A 25,046-nucleotide genomic window follows, 5' to 3' on the forward strand; every position below is an offset into this window, starting at 1 on the left:
ACACTGGCTGAAATGTTGGATCTATGTGCAATTTTGAAAACATCCAGTTCCATGGAATAGGTCATAAAATCCTGTCTGTAATGGTTCAACTTCGTGGCATATACCACCCAAGGGGAAAACTCAGTGTAGGGGAACATAACAACCACTCACGATTCTGGTGGATTGATGAACACATTATTAGTTAAGCAGTAAGCAAACAAATGACCAATGGCAACACAAGACTTTGGTGCGAGTGAACCCCCTCTCTCTCCTGGGTCCAGATCTCTTATACTCACAGGAATACATGATTGTCAATGGAAGGGGGATAGTCTCAGCCTAGCAAGGTCACACTTTGCAACTTTCATTGCTGCCCGAGACAAACCCTCATTGTGCAGTCTTTCAATGCCAGCTGCACTTGGCAGCGCTTGTTAGCATTATGAATAAAAGCTGCACAGTGCAAGGCATTTCTTCCAGGTGAATAAACTCCAGAATGCTTCACACTCGCCTCGAGGAAGGTTTGAGGTCTAGTAATATGATAACATCTGCCAAATAAAGCTGCCTTTCAGTAAAAGGCGAGTGTGGGGTACACTCTTGGCTATGCCTAAATGTATATGTCAGAAGTGTGAGCAGTGAAGGTGGGTATTCTTATGTGGTGCGTGAAGCGCCGTTCTAAGGGTGACATGTGCAGTGCAGTGTACCATCTATCCTTTATGCAGGCTACAGTGGTTTAAACATGGCCTACTGACAAACAGAATATACTGTTACACAATGGCAGGTTAACAGGGGCTTATATATATAAGGTATCCACACATTATTCCGAGAAAAAAATGGGAGATTTATTCGAAAATCGGCTGTACGAAAATTTCTACAGCCGAAAATGTTGAATAAATCCCCCATTCTGTGTCATTATAGTGAACAAGGCCTGCTGGGACTGCAGGGGCGGTCTCCACAACCTTGTTCACTATATTGCCATCAGGTTTGCGGTGGGTGTCTCCCGCTACCCATTAAATAAGGTTTCGAAAAAGAAAATGAAAAAAAAGAGGACCCTGCTGTCATGAGCACTGCTCCCGAGAAGCCAAGTCAAGCCCAGCATCCCCGGAAGCAGGCTCACGACCCTTGTCCCCGGCTCCAGCAAACCCCTATTGGGGCCCTTTGGAGCCTCTGGCGCCAGGCTCATAAGGAACCTCAGTCCCGGCGCCAGGGGCGCCGGGCTCATAATTCTTGCAAAGGTGCTTGGGTGGACCTACCTGTAGCAGACCATGCTGCATACTCACCTTTGCAAATGCTGGCAGGATGAAGTCCCCAGCCTTCTGCTGGGAGGAACTATTCCCTGAACTGGGACTACTTTCTTACCTGGGTGGGGCTGGTGCCACTCCTTTGCTCTTGAACACAGGAACTCTTTTACCTGGGCGAGGCTGAGGAAGAAGACACCCAATCACTCCAACACTATTTAAACCACACCCGATTGGGAAAACGTGCTTCGCGTTATTCTGCATCTGCAGCAGGACGCTCACCGAGTCAGCTCCAGCATTCCAGTGACATCTCCAGCTTCAGCTCAGCAACCTGTGGAAGAAAGACACGAGAACTATACTTACCATCCAGGAATCCAGACACCGGCAGAACCTGCAAGCAAAAGAAACATAAGGTTAGCAAGTTGCAACACGTTCGCAGCCGTGCTCGCTTACCTGATCCATCTGTGCTTTCACAGATTCTTCGCGGCCTTCTCTTCAGCAGCCTAACGGCACCTGTAAAGACAAAGAACATTGTTAAGTAGGAATCGGGTGAAGGCGGCCGCATTTACTTTTCTTACCTGCTTTTGTGCGCGTATTACGATCTCTTCAACCGCAGCAGCCCGGCACCTGAAAACAAGAAAAGACATTATTTAAGTGCCATTAAAGACTGCAAGAAAGCCTAACACTTACGTGTTTCCCCACGTGCATCCGCGACTGCGAAAACGCCCGCAAGGTCCTGACACCTGCAAATAAGAAAAGACCATTGTTAGAGGTGCTATAATAAGGTCACAGATCATTATACTCACGTACTTCGCACGTGCAACGGCAATGGACGAACAACGCCCGCAACATCTCAAGACCTGAAAACAGAAAACAAGGGACATTATTGAGGTGTCATTGAAATTCCCATACCTACGTACAACCGCACGTGTCGCGCTCTCAGTGACCACGCCCTAAGCATCCAGGCACCTGCAAAAGACAATGCAAAGACTTCATTAAAGGTGCCCATCTCTTCAAGACTATAAACTCTTTATACCTACTGGCATCCGCTCGTGCAGTAACGGCGGCATCACCTTTTGGCATCTCAGCACCTGTGCCACTTCTAAGGCCACAAAAGACTTTGAGGACCTCCAGTGACGTAACTGGAACCCAAGCACCCCTGCATAAGTCGCAGGATGGAGAGCCCAGCATTTATACGCCTAAGGTGAGAGCTCACCAGGACATTGGACTTTCGGAGAGTTGGCGATTAGTGAGGAGGAAGTCCAGCCAAACGGTCATTAACCCTTTTTTCTTCCGCCTGCAGAAACCTTACCCTGCAAGCCAGACGGCCAATAAGAGGAAGCCCAGTCCAGAGAGTCATCCGAGCTCTACGCTTCTCAATTGAAGAGACTATAACAGTTCAGCCGGGACCAGCGCCTCCGTGGGAATCAGGTGAGCGTTACACCTGCAGAGCTGGCTCTCATTCACACAAGTGAAGGGAACCAGCGCCACAGAGGGATGCAGGACTCGGCGAGAGGTAAGTAAGGGGGTGGGGGGAAGTGGCTTGTCAGAAATGTTCGGGGGAGTGAAAACCAAAAGTCATTTTTATTCAAATTACTTTTGTTTTTTTCTCCCTCAAACATTTCTAATTCGGTAAAGTCTTGGTAATCCCTTATATGATCATGCCTCATTAAAATGCTCCTCCACAGTGCCCTCCTATCAGACATTCGCTCCAGTCTCATTACACACACAGGGTAATTCATAGAATCCAGCGCACAAGTAGCGCACGCGGCTGGCGCACAGCGTGCGCCTGCGATAGTCTGCGCCAGGCACGTGCGCTAAAACAGATTTCCGCGCACAGCGTATTCATGGATTTCAAGCTCCCAAAACAGCCGTGGCGCAGAGAATCGCAGCGAGCCTGCAGCAGCGCCAGTAACGCCCCCAAGAACGCCCTCGCGCACGGAAAAGCCATCAAAAGCGCTAAATCATCGCTAAGGGCTGCGCTAACCCCGGACCACTTCACAGGGCAGGCAAACAAGGAAAGCAAAGCGGGCAATCTCCAAATCAGGAGTACGCGGGAAGTACTACACGCGACTAGGCAGGGAACGTGAATCACAGGGGTACGCGGGAATCATCACACGCGAACAGCCAGGGTGCGTGTATTACAGGGGTAGCGGGAAGTACAACACGCGATGGGCCAGGGAACGTGTATCACAGGGGGACGCGTGAAGTAGAACACGCGATAGGCCAGGGAACGTGCATCACAGGGGTACGCGGGAATCATCACACGCGAACAGCCAGGGTGCGTGTATTACAGGGGTAGCGGGAAGTTCAACACGCGATGGGCCAGGGAACGTGTATTACAGGGGGACGCGTGAAGTAGAACACGCGATAGGCCAGGGAACGTGCATCACAGGGGTACGCGGGAATCATCACACGCGAACAGCCAGGGTGCGTGTATTACAGGGGTAGCGGGAAGTTCAACACGCGATGGGCCAGGGAACGTGTATTACAGGGGGACGCGTGAAGTAGAACACGCGATAGGCCAGGGAACGTGTATTACAGGGGTACGCGGGAATCATCACACGCGAACAGCCAGGGTGCGTGTATTACAGGGGTAGCGGGAAGTTCAACACGCGATGGGCCAGGGAACGTGTATTACAGGGGGACGCGTGAAGTAGAACACGCGATAGGCCAGGGAACGTGCATCACAGGGGTACGCGGGAATCATCACACGCGAACAGCCAGGGTGCGTGTATTACAGGGGTAGTGGGAAGTTCAACACGCGATGGGCCAGGGAACGTGTATTACAGGGGGACGCGTGAAGTAGAACACGCGATAGGCCAGGGAACGTGTATCACAGGGGTACGCGGGAATCATCACACGCGAACAGGCAGGGTGCGTGTATTACAGGGGTAGCGGGAAGTTCAACACGCGATTGGCCAGGGTACGTGTATCACAGGGGTGCGTGGGAATTATCACATGCGAATAGGCTGGGTGGGCCCCCACAGGTGTACCCTGTACACCCTCCCCGGCCCCTGCAGGCAGCCCACAAAACAGTGGACTACCCTGCACACCTGATCATGTCCCCCTGCACCCCCATCCACCAGGGGCACCCTCCACCAGGCCCCCACCCATGTCTCCCACCACCCCCACCCCCCAGCAGTGCAGGGGCACCTGCCATCAGGCCCCCATCCATGTCTCCCACCACCCCCAACCCCCATCCACCAGGGGCACCCTCCACCAGGCCCCCACCCATGTCTCCCACCACCCCCACCCACCAGCACTGTGGGGCACGTGGCCAGCAGGCAGTCAGGCAGCAGCCGATGGCAGGTGGGAGCGTGCTCAGGGTTCTTGGGGACTTAAATTCGGCCTCCTGGCCAGGAGCGTGGTCTTTCGTGTTAGAACGCGTGGACAGCCTGATAGGGAGTGATTTTGCACCTGAAAACCCCACACTCATCGCGCGAAAACCCGTCACCAGCATATGTGCGTCAATAGTTACCTGCACGTGCAGTGTCAAAGCGTGTGATTGGTGAAAAGTGAGCGACACGCAGGAGTGTCGAAGCGCGTGATTGGTGAAAAAGGATCCACATGCAGGAGTGACAAAGCGTGTGATTGGTGAAAAGTGAGCTACACGCAGGAGTGTCGAAGCGCGTGATTGGTGAAAAAGGATCCACATGCAGGAGTGACAAAGCGTGTGATTGGTGAAAAGATACCTACACGCAGGAGTGCCAAAGCGTGTGATTGGTGAAAATGGGCCAAGCACGTACACGCCGTAAGTGACGATGTACGTGTGGGCCTGTATAAAAGGTAGTGTTGAACACAATTTCCTTGTACGTGCTTTTCGTGGAGAGCGAGTGGGTGAATTCGGTACTTCTTGTCGTTTCACACGCGATTTACTTCACGGCGTTTCCAGTTCGTACTCCCTGTTACCTCTGACAGCTCTTTTCTCTTTTTCCTCTTGTACTGGTTTTCCTGGGCCTGTTCCCTCAAACAGTGTCCCCTTCTACAGTTGTCCTGTCTCCTCAGACAGCGTACACCTCTTCTTTTGGCGGGGGTGTTGCCAACCAAAAGTGCTATTTTTTCACGCTCTTTTACCTGGCAGACGGTGAGTCACGCACGTATCTAACATCTGTGCTTGCCCCGTGTGTAGCCTACCCCTTCAGAGGTCAATCTAGGCCGCGTGTGACACGCATACGTTCATTGTGTTACTGGATGCCACAGCGTAGGGCAGGGTTTTCCATCAGCACACGTGGTCTAGGAGGGGTATTGTGCACGTTCCTTAACTTTTTTGGGGTGCCTGTGCGTTGCGTGACCCGTCATCTTTCCCCAGGGGTGTCATATAGCCTTGCCACTGCACTAGGGTACGAATACCATCTGGTACCCAACCCCTTTGACACCCAATTGCCCAGGACAATTGTGCACACCCACTCCCATACGCACAATACCATCAGTGCCATGGTTGGGAGGCGTGCAAGCCGTAAGGGTGGCAAAGGTGGCCGAGCCACACGTGGTGGCCGTGGAGGATCCAACAGGGGACGTGGTTGTGACTTGCAGGGCGCCCCTGTTCCCCCCAGTCTGGAGGAACAGTCAGGGACACCCATGCCCCCCCCCCCCCCAGTTGAGAGTCATGTGGCTGATACCAACCCTGATCAGCCCATGTCGGACCAGGCCATTGTGGCACCAGACCTGTCCGAGGGTGATTCCATCGCTGACATCCAGGTCAGCAGGTCCACTGCACGTGCACCGGTGCACATTGGTGTCATCAGGGCACGCGCATCTATGCCAGATAGGTCATCTGCTGGCCCCCGTAGCCAGGGTGTGGCTCAATCCACCCCACCTCTCATACACCCTGCCAAGACTGTGTCGGTCCTAGTTCATGCACCTCAGATCAGGCCTGACCCCATCCCACTACCCCCAATGCCTGCACCTACTCCCATGCTGAGTGGGCAATCACACACACCCAGTACAGAGTCCACCACGGCTCCTGCCCCTAGTGTCCACAGCGGCGTAGGACACTCTGGATCCCCACCCCCTTCCAAGCGCAAGAGGAAGAGTGCACGTCCGGCACAGGCTGATGCCCCAGACACGGCTGCACAGTCCGGCCCATCAAGGAAGCCAAGCTTCACAGACGCCGAACTTAATGCACTTGTTCAGTATGTGTCAGATCATGATAGGGAAATGGTCATCGTTGCAGGGTCCAAGACCACACATGCCAGACGCCAGGCACACTGGCAGACCATTGCTGACAGAATAAGTGCCCTTGGAGTAGTGAGGCGCACAGCTAGTGATTGCCAGAAGCGCTGGAATGACCTTAAGCGCAGGGCAAAGGATAAGCTGGCCTCAAGTCATGCCGCAACCTTGGTGACTGGAGGTGGGTCCCCAGCACAGGAAATAGAACTCACACCACACGAGTCCGTAGCTGGATCCTACGTCACCGAGGGACAACTCCAAGGTGTGGGAGACCTCCCTGATTACGAGGCATCATCCGGTGAGTGCACATGCATGTGTGTATTATCCATGTGCATGGTGTGTGTGTGAAGCATTCATGTTGGGTGCCTGTCAAGGGGGTGTGTGGCAGAGTTGATAGTGGCACCCATGTGCCTCATCCAGTATGTTCAGTGCAACACCATCTGGCCACAGCACTATCCCTACTGGCAACAGTGCACATATGGGCCAACACCATGGAAGTCGCCCTTGATTAGTAATTTTGTCACTACATTGTTGCTCATACTCCCCTGTCTATTCATCTGATGTCTTACATACCATTCCTCTCCTTTCCCCCAGCCATTCAAGTTTCATCTTCACATGCCTGACATGCAATGATACCACATGCTAATGCGTCCTCTGTATATGAATGCCTACCAACATGCAGTCATACTGTGGATGTAGCCTTGACATCCACCTCCTTCCTGGGTCCTTTGGTACCGTCTGGTTCCAAGCCCCATTCCCTCACACTCCATGCTGCTCTTCATGGTCTATCTTCCATGACTTCTACAGTTCAGACCATCGTGCCCTACGCACGACACCTGCTTGCCAAAAGTCAAATGAGGGCAGCCTGCCCTCCAATGCGACCCACCCTATTGCTGACCAGTGCATCTGAGCCTACTCTAAGCTAACTCTCACTGACATCTGCTCATACATGCCTTTGCCTGTCCCATAGACCCTTCACATGGTCCCTGTCCTCTCTCCTTGCTCCTCTTCCACCCTCATAGGTGGGACCCGTTGGGGTGTACTCCTGGCCTCCTTCCAATCCTCAGATACCACTATTGATGTGCATGGTAATGGGAGCGTCTCAGTCCAAGGCCCTTAGGCCAACCTCAATCTCCTTGAGAAATGCTACCCACATCTCATCAACTTCCTTACCTCTCCTGCTGTCCCCCCTCCTCTCTCCTCATCAATCCTGCACTGCCTCCCTGCACCCTCCCATGAACCTTCTCCGCCTCCCACTCCAACTCCTACACATGCGGCACCTCTGATCTCTAGCACTCCCCGTAAGTCCTACAAGGCTGTCAACCTCCTCCACAATTACACTCCTCTCACTGCGGCTGCATCAGGCATTCCTCCGATAACTGTCACTTACATGAGGTTATGCACCTTGACATCCTTGGTCTCATGGAAACATGTCTGACGGCCAGCTCTGTCTGCACCCTTGACCCTCTCCTTGGCCCGCCACTACTGTGCAGGGGGGGTGTGCCCTTGGCTTCCCTGAGGGTATTCCTGCCACTGTCACACCTACTTAGACCTACTCCACTCTGGAATGGCTTGTGTGAGGTTTCTGTCCACCACACCTTGACAATCTCAAACAGTGCGTACTGTGTCTGGGAAAACTGGTCAAATGTACTACTTCCTTTCTGAGTGTCCTCACCTCTCCTCCTCACTCATGTCCCCAGACACAGAATTCCTCATCCTTGGTGCGGTACGCATCCACCTGCATGCCTGTTGACGCCCCCACGTGACCTTTCTGTGACCTCAGCAACTCCCTCTCACCCTCTAGACTCCCGTCTGTCCCTACTCATTCTGCAGGGCACACTCTTGATGCTCTGATCTCATCTGACTTTCCCCTCTCCGTCCATCTCTGCACTCCTCTCTCCTGGAGTGATCACATTCTCCTCTCCTCCCAGCTCACCCTCAACACCCCACAGGCAAAGCCACCCTCACCACTGTCACACACCTTCTTGGTATTCCGACCCATGAAGTGTGTGTCAGTCGAGGCTCATGCTGCCAAAATCTCCCCCCCATCCAGCTCCCCCTTAGGCTCACTCCCATCCTGACAGGGCCCACTCCATGCTCCACTCCATGTCAGGTACACTGGATGTCTTAGCCACGGTCATGACCACCTGTCTGAAGCCCCATGCCAATGCAGAGTCCTGGCATGACTCGGATCTTGGGAACCCAAACCACAGGTGCCGGGTGGCAGAGAGGGAATGTCCTGCATCATGGCCATCCTCTGGCAAACTGGCCTGCCACATGCTCCAAAGCCAATAGCGCCTCACCCTTCTCACCAAGATGAGATCCCCAATCCAAGGGCACATATCTGCGGCATGTGACAACTCTGCAGGACACATAGAAATCTGAAAGGACCTTGCCGAGCCAGAGGCAGTGTGTACCTCCCCTGTCCCCTCCGAGCCCACAGCACAGCATGATTGTCTCTGTACCCCTATAGGCCACCCCCCCAGCACTTGTCTGCGCCTAACACCATCTGCCCTTGACGTCAAGTCCTACTTACCTTGTACAGCACTTCCAGCCGCCACTCCCCCTTGCACTTCATTGTGCCACCCACCCCTGCACTTGCGTGACATGAATGACACCAGCACCAGTAGTATTGTTGACTGGCATCCCCTTCTGCCCCACCACCCCTCAGTGCTCCGCTGCACCTACAAACATTACTTGACCGGTGCTTCACGAATGCAAAATTATTCCGTTACAGGTGTTGGGGAGGTGGAATCACAATGTTTACTGCATTATGTTGATGTAGACAAGGCACTGTGCATCGTTGCCAATTTGGACTAGCAGATCCATGTACAACATGTATACTAATTGATGTGACGATGCAATGTCAGGACCAGAGTGGTTGAAATCCAAAAAAGTAGCCCTCCTCTCCCTCTTCACTTGGTGGCTATGTCACATGCCATGTGTGTGATGGCATGTGCCTTTGACATGGCAATCACCGCCCAATGTGTGATGGCAGTGCTAGGCATCAAGGTGAGCAGGCGTTGCTCTCCAATCAGTACATAGTATGCCCTGAGCCTCCCCTACAGACCCAGTGATGGTGAATGCATAGGAGGACTCCCAGTCATGTAGGACATGTGTCGTAGGACTACTGCCTATGTTGTTCATCAGCCCTTGTTGCATGCCATGGTGCTAATGCCTGTTTCCATTTTTCTCTTTCATGTCTTTGCAGGGGACGAAGCACTTGTTGATGCTGGGGATGTGGTGGTGGAGCCGTCCCAGGAGGGCAACCCGGGCCGACCTACCACAAGTGAGGGACGTGGTGTGTTTGTGGGTGAAAACCCACAAGTGCTGCAGGCCGTGCTGTCGAGGGGTGTCTCTGGGGGTTCCTCCCCCGAGCAGTATTCAGGTGTAGACTCGGAGGATGACACCTATGTGCAGTCGCAGGTGAGTGTTCTTGGGAGAGAATCTCCTCTGTCCGACCCACCTGCAGCCAGGCCATTGGCCTCAATGGGGATGTCAGTGTCGGCAGATCAGCCTCTGGTGGTTACGGATGCAGGGCCACACCACCCAATCTCTGATCCTGTTCCTGGGGCTGCAGATCAGAGAGGGAATGCAGTCCTGCAGCCTGAGGCCTTGCCGGCACAGCAAGGCGCAGTCCGCCTTGCCCCAGGCAGGTGTGGTGCCCGTCAACGTGGTGGCCGTATGCCACCTGGCAATACCGTATGGGAGCAATCCATCTACGGTATGGCCACCCAACAGGCAGCATCATCCGAGATGATTGCACAGGCCATGGATAGGGTGGCCACTTCCATTGTCCCCCCAGAAAGGCTGATGGAGCGACTGGAGCAGGCTACAGAGTCCATCTGCCAGGCACACAGGGAGGATATGTTGGCGTCCAACATGGACAGGCGGGCGGCACTGGCGACTCTGGGGGAATCACTTTCCATGGAGTCCCAGCGCCACAGGGAAGCCCTGAGGGAAGAACTCCGTCACCTCAGGTCGACCCTGTTAGAGCTTGAGGCTTCATCCCATAGAAGGACAGAGGAGCAGCTGGAGCGTCTGACACGGACGCTCTCGGCCGAGATGCAGGCAACTCGTGCGGAGGTCAGGTCATCCCGGGAGTTACTGCATGGGGACCTCCGCATGATTATAACCCAGAACCAGAACTACCAGACCCGCCTGCTTGCAGCCATGGAGGAGCAAACTCGTGCTTTGCGTGGGCTGCCTCCCATTGTCACACCATCTTCTGAGGCAGCTCCCCCACCTCCAGAGTCAGCTGCAGGGTCTGGGCAGAGCCATAGCGACTCATCTCCCACAACAGAGTAGCCGTGTGGGCCACGAGCCTATGGGGTGTTTTCCTTTCCCATGATCCACACAGGTGGATTGTGGCGTGCATCCTGTCCTCGGACCTCATAGGTGGCCCCCCCCCCCCGCCGGCCCTTTCATGGCCATTTTTTCTCTTTTTCATTTTTATTTTGCAAGAGTGTTGCCTTGTGTGGGTACCTGGGCATACACTGTATTGTGGCTGGGCACATGCAGGCTTGTCCTGAGTTTGGTTTCGATGCTTGGGTAGCAGACATCCACACCCCTCCTGCTTCCCTTTCCATGGGCTTGCAAAGGGTGTGCCCAAGTGACAGCAAATTACACGGTGACATTGGACTCCCATGAGCTGTTGGCCAGTCCATAGTCAATACTGTGTAGACATTCATAGTGTTCATTGTTGTTGCACCTAACTATGCATGATGGTATGATATGTGCCTCTACTTACATATGTTGCTCATGTTTTGCAGGTATTTCACACAGATCTTCACAAGGGCATACTCTCTGGAGTCACACTACATGTCGGTAGATGTGCACTGACACTTTTGCATGGCGCCATCACTGTACATCTGGACGGTGAGGACATACCAGCTGAATCAGGTAATGAGACTACCATTGATTACATGCAATGTGTCTTGTTTGGGTGGGCTTCAGGGTGGGTTGGTGTGTAATTTGATAGAAATTACTCTTACACAGGTGTGTAGTAGTGGCTCCAGGGCGGTTAGCTGCTCAAGTGCGGCTATGTTCCATTTGGGGCACTGCTATTTGTGACACTGGTGTCATGTTGTGATGGCCAGTTTGTTTGCTGTCACATACCATGACATGGTGTCCTCAGTGGCGGGACTGTGAAGGGAGTGGGTGACATGGCAATGTTGTCATGTAGTGAATCGCCCGTGGCAATGCATTTTAGATTGAAGGAGTTGTGTCTTTGCGTTGTGATGCATAGCTGGTGTATGTGTAGCTAGGGGTGCACACATATTGACACTTCCATGTTAACAATCTCAGGCTGATGTGTATCTGACAGTTCATTGGCAAGTAATTTTCAGACATTGTCAGGTAGAGTCATCATTGATTGTCAGATGGTATGTGCCAGAGCAGTGTGCACTAGCCAGCACTGTGATTCCTAGGTGAAGAAGTTGGCCACCAGTTGCGTACGGGCTGCCTCCCCCCGTGCCCTTTCTCCTCCCATGCGCAGCGGGCGTGCATGTGGTTGTGGATGTGGGGGCACCACCATGTCCACGGGCAGGCCCCGGCGTGTTGCAACGTTGTGCAGGACACATGCTGCCACTATGATCCTGCACACTATTCGGGGAGCATATAACAGCTGCCCGCCAGAACGGTCAAGGGAGCGAAAGCGTGACTTGAGCACTCCGAATGTGCGCTCCACTATGCCCCGTGTAGCAATGTGTGCTGTGTTGTACCTTACCTGGGGTGGCGTGGTGGGGTTCCGGATTGGGGTCATCATGTGGGGGCTGATAGGGTAGGCACTGTCCCCTGCGGAGGTGGTGATGGGTATCATTAGTGGTGTTGTGTCATGACCCAGTATCTGACATGCATGCATGTGGAGTGGCATTCATGCTCACCAAGCAGCCATGTATCTCCATGCTGGCCAGCCTCTAGGTCCCGGCATAGGGTAGACATTCTGTAGATGAAGCTGTCGTGGGTGGACCCTGGATAGTTGGCATATACTGATGTGATGATTCCCTTGGCATTGCATACAACTTGGACGTTGATGGAATGCCAGTGCTTGCGGTTTCTATAGATGTGCTCTGTTGCCCTGGGTGGACGTAGAGCCACATGTGTGCAGTCAATTGCACCAAGCACTTTGGGGAATTGAGACACACCATAGAATTCCTGGATGCACGTCCGCCTTTCTGCATGAGTCCTGGGGAGATATATGTGCCTGCGGACTGAAGGCCGTGCAGTGATGATGTTCAAGACCTGGTGTAGACAGCGTGACTGCGTGGCCTGTGACACACCACCCACTATGGCACTTGTCCGCTGAAAGGATCCAGTGGCCAAGAAGTGCAGTACATTCAGGACCTTCTGCAGGGGGCTGAGTGCTTGGGAGCACAGGGTGGGTGATGTGAGGTCATCCTCCCACTCACTGACCAGGTCCAGTATGATGTGTGCTGGAAACCTGTACCTCCCATACACCTGGTCATCAGGCATCCCGAATAGGCTGGTTCTGGGTGTGAATATTCTGGCCCTGACTCTCCTCCTCATCCTCCTTTGGTAGCCCACTGCCACTGCTGCTAGGAACGGTATGTTCATCCTGGCATCTGGCTTGTTTATTGAAAAGTGCGCAAATTAATGCCTTGCGCGTGTAGTAGGCAGCGTGTGAGCCTCGCACCCCTGGAATCGGGTTCCCACTCCTATCGCGTGTGGAAATTCCCACGCTGCAGGCATACAGGTGCGCTGACGTACTTGCCTGTGTAAGTGGCCGCGCGCCCCTGAAATACACGTACATAGGCCAATGGCGTGTAAGCGCACTTTTGGGCAATTACACGCGATGAAATACACGTACATAGGCCAATGGCGTGTACGCGCACTTTTGGGCAATTACACGCGATGAAATACACGTACATAGGCCAATGGCGTGTACGCGCACTTTTGGCCAATTACACGCGATGAAATACACGTACATAGGCCAATGGCGTGTACGCGCACTTTTGGCCAATTACACGCGATGACACTCTGACGTGCAGGATTTCCACGTGTGCTCCGTCTTCACGTGCTGAGTGGGGAACGCCCGTGCGGATCACGTCAGACGCGCTTACGCGATGAGGGACTCTGGTCCAATAGAATCGCGTATGCGTGCTGACGCACTTACGCGCTAAGGGCCTTTCCTCGGATTTCACGCTGACGTGCAGGAATTTCACGTGCCAAATCACTCCGTATCAAGCTGGCCACCCGAAAACACACGGAACACCACGCTCCTGCCCAGAAGGCCGAGTTACTGCCCCCCAAGTGCCCTGAGCAGCCTCCCACGTGCTATCTGCTGCTGCCTGCCTGCCTGCCTGCTGCCACCGTGCCCTGCCATTTGGTGCCTGCACATCAGCCATCTGCAGGGGTCCAGTTGCTGTGTCCACCCCTGCTGGAACTGAAGACTCCCAACTGGGATTACATCGCTCCACAGCCCAGCCCCAGGACCCAGTTGCCCACCCACACCTGCCTCTGGGGTTGCCATGTCGGGCACTTCTACATCTGGCACCAGTGGCAACCCCAGGCCAGAGGGGCAGAGGGGCACCAGCTTCACTGCCACCGAAGTTGGTGTCCTGGTGGAGCATGTCCTGGGGCAGTATGATGCCCTCTTTGGATCGTCCCGCGCCAGCAAGGAAGGACGGGAGAGGATCTGGGCCGACTGTGTGGTTGCCATCAACGCGGAGGGGGTGGCAACCCGCAACGTCTTGAAGATCAAGAAGCGCTGGGAGGACTTGAGGTCCAGGACCCTTGTGAAGGCCCGGCGCCTCGTGGAGGGGGGCCGGGGCCACATGAGTTCCATCCAGAAGAGGGTCCTGGAACGCGTACGCCCAGCGCTCCACGCCCAGATCCTTGAGAGGGAGACCCGTCTGGAGTTGAGCGGTAAGTGTCCAAGCATCACTGTGTGAGACAGGGCATGTTGCGGTGTGCTGGTTCTATGATACTTGCCTGTATGTGTGCCATGTGCCATGTATGCATGTATGTGTGCTGGGACATCATGGTAATGCATGTGCGACCAGTGATGTGTGACCCACATGGTTGTTGCATGTGTAGAAATGCGGCATGGGGAGCACTATGCAGATTTGGGACATGAGAGCATGCCAGTCTCTGTACCTGGACATGGATGGGGGTGAGGATGGGTGCTGATGCCAGGTACATATATGGTAGCCATGTCTGTGTGCCTGACCTGCATGTCTGTGACTTGTGCATGCCATGGATGCATGACTCATGTGTGTGACAATGCACAGATTCAGTGACGCACCCACCTTACCCTTGTTTTGCCTGTGTTTGGTGTGATTGTGGCCAGATGGATGTGACTGAGGTGTAGTGTGTGCATGTGATATGCATGAGCCATGATGCATGTGAGTTACATTTCATTGAATGTTTCAAGAGTCAATTGGACATGCATGGAAATGTGCATGGCATGCACCATGCCTGTTACTGTGTGTGTTTTGCCTGGACTGACCCATGTGTTGTGGAGGGACATGATGGAAGTGTACTTTGACAGGGGTGCTCATCTGCTATTGCTTCCTGTCTAGGGGACCATTGTACAGTAGCCTGATGCTTGTGTTCTTTGTCTCCCTCTACGCAGCGGCTAGTGAAGAAGAGGGCGGAGACGGCGCTGTGGAGCAAGGCGGCGGGGATGCCCCCACGGCTGCAGCGGAAGGGGTGGGTGAGCCCCCACAGGGGCCTGCTACGGCGGGAGACGGTGAGGAGCCATCCAGGTTGGTGGTTTGCACAGAGGAGGAGGAGGCCGACACTGGTGCACACATGGGCCCTGGTGGGAGCATCCCTGCTGGTGCAAGTGGTGCAGTCCAGGGCCAGGGGCAGGAGGCAGCACAGGTCACCGTGGAGGGGCCTGTGCATGTCGCTGTCCCTGACCCTGTGAGTGCACCACCATGCACCAGCAGGGATGCCCCGTCCCAGGCCCGTCCGCAGGTAGAGGGGATGTCCATGTCAACTGACTCCCCTCCACCTGCGGCCGTGGGAACCCCTGGCCGCGTGGAGCAGGTCCTGATTGGGGTCGCGATGCGCACGGCTGTGATTCGTGATGCCGTGCGTGCTTCCCGGGAGGAGCACGCACGTCATCACGAAGTGCACCGTGCCGACGTGGCCCAATTGGGATCGGCCATGTTCGGGGGGTTCCTGCATGTGTTGGCCAATCTGACAGCCCTCTCCTCCTCTGTGCAGGCTATCCACCAGTCGTTCTCCTTGCCGTCTTCCGGCCCAGATGCCACCATGGCCCCCTGTGGACCTGCCCCGACCAATGCAGCCATCTCGGTGGGGATCCCATCCCTGCCACAGTTGGGAGTCGGAGGTCCAGCAGGGGTGGACGACACAGCAAGTGGACCCCAGCAGATGGAAGATGTGCCGGCATCATCGGGCAGGGCACGTGCACGACGGCGTCGGTGGTTACCATCAGCCTGGATGCCGTCGTGCTGGCAGAGGCAGTGGCGTCGCAGGCAGCAGCGGGCTCGACGTGGGAGGCATCATGGCTCAGGGCCATCAAGATCGGAGGGGCAGGCATCGGCCGGAGGGCAGGGCAACCCTGGCATGGCGGTGTGTTCCGTGTGGGAGGAGTTTGGCCAGCGGATAGGTGCGGAGCGGCAGCGGGCGGAAGAGGAGCGGCTCGCCATGGCCAGGGCGGAGATCTCCATGCATCAGGCATTGAGGCGGGCTGAGTGCCTCGAGGAGGCTCGCAGGGAATTTGGAGAGCACATGGGGTTGTCCCTGCGAGACCTCGGGGCCAGGACTGAGTCCCGCCTCCAGGACATTGACGTGGAGTTCGAGGATGCCCTGGCCAGCATCACCAAGTGAGCCGCAGGACTAGCCCGCTGCCTTTGTATATAGTTTTTTAGTTAGTTAGTGCTAGGTTTCCTTTATTTAATTTTTTTTTTTTGGACCGCTTGGACAATGGCCACTTCTTTGTACATATTTTTTTAGATAGTTAGTATTAGGTTTAATTTGTGGTGTTGGGCTCATGGACCCTTGAACAATCCTGTAAATATAGTTATTTTTTGTGAGATAAATTTTTTAACTTTCATATTGGTCACACCATGTCGTAATGGTTTATCTTTCATTTCATTCTACATGTGTTTACTTTGGACAAGATCTATTCATTTTTCTATCCTTTGTTTTTTGGTTTCTCATTTTTGTTCCCGGACATGGACCTTTTATTTGCTTTACCAGATAGTTGTCAGAGTTTACTTTATTTTTATTTTTTAATACATTTTGATATTATCTTACACTTGTGTCATTTTTTCTTTGGTTTCTTACATGCCATGATATGGGTTTTGACATTGACTTGCACCCATTGTGTATGTGTGTGTGGCGGACATGTGTTCTTTTGCTTACTTGCCTTTGGGGTTGTGTCATGTGATTGCATTCACTATGTGGGTGCATGCAATCCTTGCCTGGGTGTTTGTGCTGGGTATGCTGGTCATTACTGCCATTATTGTGTATCGTCAGGACCAGGGGACAGGGGGACATGGGTGGGGGCCTGCTGGCAGGTTGCCCACAGTGCTGGGGGTGGGGGTGGTGGGAGACATGGGTTGGCCATGGGTGGGGGCCTGCTGGCAGGTTGCCCACAGTGCTGGGGGTGGGGGTGGTGGGAGACATGGGTTGGCCATGGGTGGGGGCCTGCTGGCAGGTTGCCCACAGTGCTGGGGGTGGGGGTGGTGGTAGACATGGGTTGGCCATGGGTGGGGGCCTGCTGGCAGGTTGCCCACAGTGCTGGGGGTGGGGGTGGTGGGAGACATGGGTTGGCCATGGGTGGGGGCCTGCTGGCAGGTTGCCCACAGTGCTGGGGGTGGGGGTGGTGGGAGACATGGGTTGGCCATGGGTGGGGGCCTGCTGGCAGGTTGCCCACAGTGCTGGGGGTGGGGGTGGTGGGAGACATGGGTTGGCCATGGGTGGGGGCCTGCTGGCAGGTTCCCCACAGTGCTGGGGGTGGGGGTGGTGGTAGACATGGGTTGGCCATGGGTGGGGGCCTGCTGGCAGGTTGCCCACAGTGCTGGGGGTGGGGGTGGTGGGAGACATGGGTTGGCCATGGGTGGGGGCCTGCTGGCAGGTTGCCCACAGTGCTGGGGGTGGGGGTGGTGGGAGACATGGGTTGGCCATGGGTGGGGGCCTGCTGGCAGGTTGCCCACAGTGCTGGGGGTGGGGGTGGTGGGAGACATGAGCAGGTGTGCAGGGTAGTTCCCTGTGGTGTGTGCTGCCTGCAGGGGCCGTGGAGGGTGTACAGGTAATGCCTGGGAGCTCACAGCCAAATCGCGTGTGCAACTTCCCGCTCACCCCTCAAATCCACGTTCCCTGCCATATCGCGTGTGGAACTTCCCGCGCGCCCCAGAAATCCACGTACCCGGCCATTTCGCGTGTGGAACTTCCCGCGCGCCCCAGAAAACCACGTACCCGGCCATATCGCGTGTGCAACTTCCCGCGCGCCCCTGTAAACCACGTACCCGGCCATTTCGCGTGTGCAACTTCCCGCGCACCCCTCGAATCCACGTTCCCTGCCATATCGCGTGTGGGACTTCCCGCGCGCCCCAGAAATCCACGTACCCGGCCATTTCGCGTGTGCAACTTCCAGCGCACTCCTGCAATCCACGTACCCGGCCATATCGCGTGTGGAACTTCCCGCGCGCCCCTGAAAACCACGTACCCGGCCATTTCGCGTGTGCAACTTCCCGCGCACCCCTCGAATCCACGTTCCCTGCCATATCGCGTGTGGAACTTCCCGCGCGCCCCAGAAATCCACGTTCCCTGCCATATCGCGTGTGGAACTTCCCGCGCGCCCCAGAAAACCACGTACCTGGCCATATCGCGTGTGCAACTTCCCGCGCGCCCCTGAAAACCACGTACCCGGCCATTTCGCGTGTGCAACTTCCCGCGCACCCCTCGAATCCACGTTCCCTGCCATATCGCGTGTGGGACTTCCCGCGCGCCCCTGAAATCCACGTACCCGGCCATTTCGCGTGTGCTACTTCCCGCGCACCCCTCGAATCCACGTTCCCTGCCATATCGCGTGTGGGACTTCCCGCGCGCCCCTGAAATCCACGTACCTGGGCATTTCGCGTGTGCAACTTCCCGCGCGCCCCTGTAAACCACGTACCCGGCCATTTCGCGTGTGCAACTTCCCGCGCACCCCTCGAATCCACGTTCCCTGCCATATCGCGTGTGGGACTTCCCGCGCGCCCCAGAAATCCACGTACCCGGCCATTTCGCGTGTGCAACTTCCAGCGCACTCCTGCAATCCACGTACCCGGCCATATCGCGTGTGGAACTTCCCGCGCGCCCCTGAAAACCACGTACCCGGCCATTTCGCGTGTGCAACTTCCCGCGCACCCCTCGAATCCACGTTCCCTGCCATATCGCGTGTGGAACTTCCCGCGCGCCCCAGAAATCCACGTTCCCTGCCATATCGCGTGTGGAACTTCCCGCGCGCCCCAGAAAACCACGTACCCGGCCATATCGCGTGTGCAACTTCCCGCGCGCCCCTGAAAACCACGTACCCGGCCATTTCGCGTGTGCAACTTCCCGCGCACCCCTCGAATCCACGTTCCCTGCCATATCGCGTGTGGGACTTCCCGCGCGCCCCTGAAATCCACGTACCCGGCCATTTCGCGTGTGCTACTTCCCGCGCACCCCTCGAATCCACGTTCCCTGCCATATCGCGTGTGGGACTTCCCGCGCGCCCCTGAAATCCACGTACCCGGGCATTTCGCGTGTGCAACTTCCCGCGCACCCCTCGAATCCACGTTCCCTGCCATATCGCGTGTGGGACTTCCCGCGCGCCCCTGAAATCCACGTACCCGGCCATTTCGCGTGTGCTACTTCCCGCGCACCCCTCGAATCCACGTTCCCTGCCATATCGCGTGTGGAACTTCCCGCGCACCCCTGCAATCCACGTACCCGCCCAGCCCATATCGCGTGTGGAACTTAACGCGCACCCCGGTATGCACGCACACGTTTATTTTTTCTCTCTGCGCGTGTCTGTGTTTGTGGGTACCCCTTTGTACGTCATTTGTCCAGGAGGGCAACAGTATTGTACATTGGTCATGTCTGTATATAGGTGCTATTTGTTGGCGCGCCTTTTAGCGCACATTTCTTGCAGGCGCAGACACGCTACCGCCTGCTTTCTTGTGGCGGTCGTGTTTGTGCCTGTTTGTGCCTGTGCGCTGCTTTGAGCGTGCGCTTTTTTGCCCTATTCTATTCCATGAATACGTGTTGTATGCGAGCGTGTGGGCGTTCCGCGCACTTGCCTCCTGAACTTTCCCCGTGCCGCCCACATTCTTCCCCATTCCGAGTGTTGTGCCCCATTTTATTCCCCATTCCGAGTGTCCCGCCCTGTGTTCCGCCTACTTTAGAGCTGTGCGCTGCGCTCGGAGTGATGGCGCAGTGGCCGTGGCGCACGACGTTGGTTGACCTGTGCGCCGGCCTGCGCCGCGCGTTATTTCCGCGCACGTCCTCTGCTTTTCTTGCGCAGGGACTTCCATGAATCGACGTGCGCTGGTTTCCCTGCGCTTTGCGCTGATTTTCGGCGCAGCGCACGCATTGGCCCCTCTGCGCCGGGATTTTCGGCGCACATTTATTCCATGAATCGTGCTGACATTCTCTAGTAATGCACACTTCACATTGGGACATGCCATAACAAATTGTATCTTCAGTAATCTGACAGTGCATTACTTGAGCAGTTTGTGAAATATCTGAACAGGAGCTGATTGCACATTGACAGAAACATTTACATACCATTGACAGACAGCAAAACCCTAGGAGTATGACCACAGCTATGAGCAGGATTGGCCCCAACTCTCCTACAATCCATGGACCAAAGCACCATGCAGACTTGTCGCTGCTGTGTAAGCGGGTTACACTATTGTGAATGTGTGGGATGTCTGTGATATTGCTAGCGTAATCTGATATAAAGGTACAGCATGCACTTTTTATGACTGCGTAGGTGCCCCCATGGGAGGATAATATGATATTTATGGCCATACGGTTCTGGAGTACCATCGAGCAGATGGACAGCTTTTAGAGTGGATGGACATGTAATGCTGACACTTGCTTGTTCCCATGTACAGGGATCCTTGATTGGTATAGCATAGAAGTTAGGTTGCCATAGAGGCAGATGAAGCACATGCGTTTTTGTCTGTACCTGGTCTGGGGTGGGGAATTTTAGTGGCCCGTTTAATCCCATTTGTGACTGGGCATCCCGGAAGGGCCTGGAGATTGCGGACTGAATAGTTCACTTGAGGTCCGGGCAGAGGTTTCCTCACTGGGAAGGAATGGGGGGCAGTGGAAAACTGGGCAGACATGTCGTGAGGCAGGTCGGTGCACATCCAGCAGTAGGTAAGATTGAAAATGCAGGCGTACTGCCACGAGAGGTGCAAACAGGTATTTGCGCTGTGTGTCCAGGGTGTGCAGTGGGACTATCATTATCATGACAAGAATTGTGGAAAGAATCAGACACATTTACATCAGAGACCAATATTAATTTTACAATCACTACAATAACAGATAGATATCCAGACATGGAGGCCTTGGTGAAGCCTTCTGTGGGCTCGTCTGACTTTTAAGTGCTTTGAGCCCTTCTGAGTGAACAATTTGAGGTGAGGGGACTCTGTTCAGTTCCGTTGGTCAGGCCCGGTGAGAGGCAGGGTGCAGGAGGAGAAGAATGGGTCTGCCTCTTTACTCCAAATAGCGGATGGAGTGAGGTAGATGCTGAGAGTGAGTCAAAGTTCCAAAGCGAAAATATTCCAAGCTCCACTCTTCTAAAGCTCAAATGTTCCAAGGTTCTACTGTTCCAAATTTCAAATGTTCCAATGTTCCAGGCTCCTTCTACCGGTACCTGCACAACAACATTCGCAAGTACCAGAGCCAGACGAAAAGGAGGGTCATGGTCACAAAGATGAAAACCAACACGTGATAGCAGCAGGGGCAGCACCTCACAGATGCCAAGGCCATAGCAGCAATGACATCTACTCTCAGTTCAGGAACTGCCTTGAGTGGTAGATTCATAGACGTTTGTGAGTTAGATCCAGTGGTGAATAACTGAACCTGTCACCACTTTGTTCAAACTTTGATACCTCTGGTATTCTTCCTTTGGGATCACACAGCATATATCTGGCTGGGTGCTTTGCAAGATTCAGGGGTGTCAGGCTGCGTAGGTGTTGAGCCAACAGGGGAGCTTGAATCAGGGTAGTTGTCTTCGGTGCTGTGACCGCTGGCTGAAGGAACTTTAGCAATAGCACCCTAATGGGCCCTGTGAGGGGTCAGAAATGTGAGGCAGACAACTTTGTAAAAGGTTTTCAACATTTGACATTTTATTACATAAAATGGTTGGATGAATGCCACCCTATCCCTAACCTGACAAGGATTTCCCTGCCTAAAACAAACTAAAGGAAGCACTCTAACAAAGGATATCTGTCCCTCATACTTATACATTCAACAAAGCAATAAGGAAATGCATGGCAGTTCAACTCAACAAAATGTATCATAACAATCTGAAGTCATAATGTGACCACTTTTCCTTCTTGTGATCATTTGGGTGGATTCCCCTTCCACAACTTCAAGTCGGATTCTGCTCCACAGTTCAGAAATAAATAAGGACACTCTAATTTGTAGCAAGGTCTCAAAATAGTTCATTCTAATGTCACTTGACAACAGAAAGTTTAAAACACCATTGTAGAATGTTCTTTCTCAGAATAAACATGAACCTCAGAATTCTCTTCTTTACATGAGCAGCAATAATTGTCTTTGCAGGATTTATTTACCACAACTGAACACTTTTGAAGAAGTGTAACTCCTCTACAGCAGGTTTATACCGTTCTTCCTTCAGCGCCAAAAACAACATAAATTGTCTTTGCCGGGCCTACTGCTCCAAATGTTTGCCATCCGGGTAGACTCCCCTGGCTGAACAGCGTTTCACAAACAGAATGTGCTTTAGTGGTAACTTTCCAAAATATAACATCTATGCAACAATTCCACAATGTTCATTATTTTGCAGCATTACATTTTTTTAACAACTTCTCAGGGAAACCATATTCACTTTGGTGCTCTTTAATGTTCCACTGCAAATTATGTTCCTCTCCCTCTAAATAACCTTTTCCAGAAGGGAAACACAAGCAACACAATGGGCAAAATGTGAGTTAAAAAGGCACTGTAATAAAAGTGTGGAACACTAAGCAACACAATGGTCAAAATGTGAGTTACAAAGGCACTGTAAAAACGTATGGAACACTAAGCAACACAATGGGCTAAATGTTAGTTAAAAAGGCACTGTAAAAACATGTGGAACACTAAGCAACACAATGGGCTAAATGTGAGTTAAAAAGGCACTGTAAAAACGCTAAGCATCACTCCAAAAAATCACAATGGTGAAGTGAAACACAAGGGCTTTGTAGAGTCATCAAGAAGGGCTATACAAAATAGATAAAAAAACATAGTTCTTGGAAGTCCATACCAGGTATAATGGGATAGTTGACTAGGCTATGTCGCAAAGTGGCATTAAACATTGAGCCTCACAACCGGCTAAGGCAACGGGAGTGGGGAGCTCACGTACTACAGCATAGCATTGATTGTCATAGTCGGGAGCAGCAGTGGTTGGGTTGCTGGGAACTGGAACTATGCAGTTAGAATGTTTATAACAGAGTTAGGTGGCTGCTAGTGGGGCAAAGTACTGGTAGTGAGAACGCCTCTTTTTGGGAGCTTTGGTGTTAGAGTGGCACAGTGTTTTCTGTGTGCAGGACGGGAAGGCTGGTACTCAGCATTGAGGGCCACGGCTTGGTAGGCCTGGAGTAAGCGAAATGTGGGAGCGAGGAGTGATATTAAGGAGGATGAGGTGTGGGTGCGCTCCCCTGGGCAGAATATGGACGTTGCTCGCTGTGGTGAACAGGGGCACACAGGGACTTTTTCTAGGCCGTCTTTTCGGGCCGTCGGCGCTTCAGCCTGCCGGCTGAACGGATTGGCTGATGTAGAGTCTCAGTTGCTTAGCTCGATGTGGTGCTGCGTTGCGCCTGCCATTTTGGGAACAGGCGAGGTAACGAAATCTCCGGCAGAAAGCAAATAATAGGCTGTGAACAGGTATTACATCTGCGCTTCAGTGAACATGCAGCAATGTTCAAAATATGCAGTGGCCTCACCATTAGGACACGACTGGAGGCGAGATAGGCGTCAGGAGCCTAGAAGGTACGGTGATCACAGGTGGCTAGCAGGCTGCTCCAGGTGGTGGCTCCTGGGCTGGAAGGGTCAGGGGTCCTGCCCTCTCCACCCCAGAGTGAAGATGCTTCTGTTGCTTTCAAATGGGCACTTTGCCTTTTCCCGTTAATCCCTATTTGCTTGGCCCATACAGTTTTATCCAATTCAGGATGCAGTGTACTTAATTTCAAGTTTTTACTCAGTTCAGTATTTCACTGTGTTCAATTTGGCTTAATTTCAAGTTTTCCTATAGTTCTGTATGCAATATGCATGATTTAAGGTGTTGTCGAGGGCCGTGGCCTGGGCGCATGCAGTGAGGACGTGACCGTGTAATGCTCCCAATGTGATCCTTACTGATCCTCGCAGCGACTATCTTTTAACGCTTGTATCTGTTGTAAAACTACACCCCTGTGTGGGGGAAGCCAGCACTGTGCCCACCAGCCTTTGCATGACGCAAATCGGACCAGGCAAAGGTACGAATTTTGGCCAAGAACTGAACCCCCCTGCGCTCTAAAATGGCGGCTGCTGTGTGATGCGTGGCTGAAACGGTGATCTGTGGTGAGGCCGGGCCTCAGGACTTGTGTGCACCTTGATCCCCTGGGAACCTACTGGCCGCATTTGCGACGGCTGTTCACCAGACATTAAGAGAGCTATGCCGAGTGGACTTGTGCTCTGGGTGCTTGGGCTAAGGTGTGCTCCTCGCACCTGGCTGGCCTGACCTGGAGCTGCGGCGCAGTGATGTTGCAGATTGCCTGCTGAGCTTATAAGGCATTCCATGCTGGGGGGACCTGAACTGATTCCACTGCGGTGTACCACGCAGTTGCTTATTCCGGGAGCAGAACACTGGTGACACATCACTGCTGCTATAGCCCTGGCCCGGGCGGACACACTGTTTTGGCACTCAGCCTAAGATCTACTGGACACCGTATGAAGCCAAGGTAGGATACTGGCTGCCTTGGCCCTTGCCCCTGCTGCCACTGCCTGTACGCGACCCAGATACAAACGCTGCACTACAAGGGGATGTGGCCTAGCAATACTGAGGCGGCCCGTCCCCTGAAACAACCGTGATTCCCTTTCTGGGCTGGCTGCACCTGCTGTGACTAAGGGAACTGACATACCCTTCATGATTAAGTAGAAAGAAAAGACGAGGATCCGAAGTTAGGAGCCCTCCCGTCCCCTGCACTCTATCATAAGTCCATCAAATGATGGTTCAGCAATTTTAAATGCATTTGTTGTAGTTAATTAATAATGTTCTGATTAAGTTAGTAGTAAGACTGAACACTCAGTGATTTCGTAAAAAAAAAACAAAAACAGGGGGGGGGGGGGTTAATTAATGTCACAGTAAATTCACCGTACAGATTTGAAGTGAAAAAGCCAAAATGACTGTCTACAAAAAAACAACATGAGAACAGTCAATAATGATAGTCCATTTATACAATTCGTGGCTGACGCGTTTCAGGATAT

The sequence above is a fragment of the Ambystoma mexicanum genome, chromosome 4q (assembly GCF_040938575.1).
Source record: "Ambystoma mexicanum isolate Mex_15411 chromosome 4q, UKY_AmexF1_1, whole genome shotgun sequence".
NCBI classification, from domain to species: Eukaryota; Metazoa; Chordata; class Amphibia; order Caudata; family Ambystomatidae; genus Ambystoma; species Ambystoma mexicanum.